A 2,479-nucleotide genomic window follows, 5' to 3' on the forward strand; every position below is an offset into this window, starting at 1 on the left:
TGCATCTTTGTATTTAAGGGTGCCTCTTTTAGGCCACATGGCATAGAGTCCTGCCTTTTCAATCCAGTTTCACATTCTCTGTCTTTTATTTTGTGTATTTGGTCAATTCACATTTAATAAAATTATGTCTATTATGGACTTTAAGTCTGCCACTTTGTTGTTATTTTTATTTGTTTCATTTCTATTTTGTTCCTCTACTCCTCCTTTCCCTGCTTCTCTCTGTGTTGAGCAAATATTTTGCATCCTGTATTTACTTTTTAACATATATCTTGCCAATTTGTTAGTGGTGGCTCTAGGGATTATAAATGCTACTTTTATTTTTTAATTTTTTTTTTCACTTAAGACAGGGAATACTTTATTCAAATCCATGAGAGAAATGTACAGCTTGGATCTATAATGAAGCATTGTGTTTTAATGCATAGGTCAGAAATTGTATATTAGAGAATACACTGCTACATACAAATTAGCTGATCAGAGCACAACTTTTCAATATTCAAAACAGAATAAGCTTCCCTGTAAAAGCAGCACTTTTGTGACATTTTTAACTTTAGTATTCCTCTCCTTCCTCTTCACCCTCTCCTTCAACAGAATCCACACCAACCTCCTCATAATCCTTCTCAAGGGCCCATGTCCTCACGGGCCTCAGAAAACTCTCCTTTCTCTATGCCCTCACCCACATGCCAGTGAACAAAGGCACGCTTGGCATACATCTGGCCAAGCTGGTGGTCCAGGCGAGCCCAGGCCTCAGCAATGGCCGTGGTGTTGCTTAGCACACACACAGCTCTCTGTACTCTGGCCAGGTCTCCATAGGTACCACAGTGGGAGGCTAGTAATTAACACCAACTTTGAAGCCAGTGGGGCACCAGTCCACAAACTGGATGGTATGCTTGGTCTTGATGGTGGCAACGGCAGCATTGACATCTTTGGGAACCACGTCACCATGGTACAACAGGCAGGAAGCCATGTATCTACCATGGCGAGGGTCACATTTCACCATCTGGTTGGCTGACTCAAAGCATTCATTGGTGATCTCTGCTACAGAAAGCTGTTCATGGTAGGCTTTCTCAGCATAAATGACAGGGGCATATGTGGCCAGAGGGAAGTGGATGGGGGATAGGGCACAGGTTGGTCTGGAATTCTGTCAGATCAACATTCAGGGCTCCGTCAAATCTGAGGGAAGCAGTGATGGAAGACATAATTTGATGAATCAACCTATTGAGGTTAGTGTAGGTTGAGCGTTCAAAATCAAGATTTCTACCACAGATGTCATAGATGGCCTCATTGTCTACCATGAAGGCATAATCAGAGTGCTCCAGGGTGGTGTGGGTACTGAGGATGGAGTTGTAGGGCTCAACTACAGCAGTGGAAACCTGGGGAGCTGGGTAAATGGAGAACTCCAGCTTGGGCTTCTTGCCATAATTGGCAAAGAGACATTCCATCAGCAGGGGGGTGAACCTGGAACCAGTTCCCCCTCCAAAGCTATGGAAAACCAAGAAGCCCTGAAGACCCATGCTCTGGGTGGCCAGTTTCCGAATTCGATTCAAGACAAGGTCAATGATCTCCTTGCCGATGGTGTAGTGCCCTTGGGCATAATTATTGGCAAAATCTTCCTTGCCGGTGATGAGCTGCTCAGGGTGGAAGAGCTGGCAGTAGGTGCCAGTGCGAACTTCATCAATGACTGTGGGTTCCAGGTCTACAAACACTGCCCTGGGCACATGCTTGCCAGCACCCGTCTCACTGAAGAAGGTGTTGAAAGAGTCATCTCCTCCCCCAATGGTGTTGTCACTTGGCATCTGGCCATCGGGCTGGATGCCATGTTCCAGGCTATAGAGCTCCCAGCAGGTGTTGCTGATCTGAACACCAGCCTGGCCAATGTGGATAGAGATGCATTCACACAAGGTTGTTGCTTTGCGGCTGCGGAGAAGATGGCAGAGAGCAGGTGGAGAGGTTATTGCTTCTTACAACGCGACTCTTAGGCGGTGGATGTAAGAGAACCTCTACTTTTATTTATTTAAAAACCATTTTTTTAATGTTTATTTATTTTTGAAAGAGAGGGAGAGAATGTGAGGGGCAGGGAGGGCCAGAGGGAGAGGGAGACCTAGAATCCGGAGCACACTCCAGTCTCCAAGCTGTCAGCACAGAGACCGACGTGGGGCTCAAACTCACGGACCGTGAGATCATGACCTGAGCCTAAGTTGGACGCTTAACGTATGGAGCCACCCAGGTGCCCCTATAGCATGCTACTTTAACTTATCAAAATTTACCTATTCCACAATGACTGACTTCTAGTTGAATATAGGAAACTTCCAACAATATGGTTCTGTCTACCTCTCCCTTCTTTGCATTGTTTTCATCTATATATACCATAATTTCAACAATATAGTAATATACATTTGGTTTTAACTATGCACATATTTTTTTAAAGAAGCCAATAAAAAACCAAAAAATACATATATTTATATGAACTCACATGTCACGT

The 2,479-nt window shown here is 44.5% G+C and overlaps 1 pseudogene; it reads right to left on the reverse strand.

Moving 5' to 3' along the window:
- Nucleotides 1–470: 470 nt before the first annotated feature.
- LOC125166371 (tubulin alpha-1A chain-like) lies at nt 471–1,834 on the reverse strand (annotated as a pseudogene).
- Between the last annotated feature and the right edge of the window lie 645 nt (nt 1,835–2,479).

This window comes from Prionailurus viverrinus, chromosome B2 (assembly GCF_022837055.1).
Source record: "Prionailurus viverrinus isolate Anna chromosome B2, UM_Priviv_1.0, whole genome shotgun sequence".
NCBI classification, from domain to species: domain Eukaryota; kingdom Metazoa; phylum Chordata; class Mammalia; order Carnivora; family Felidae; genus Prionailurus; species Prionailurus viverrinus.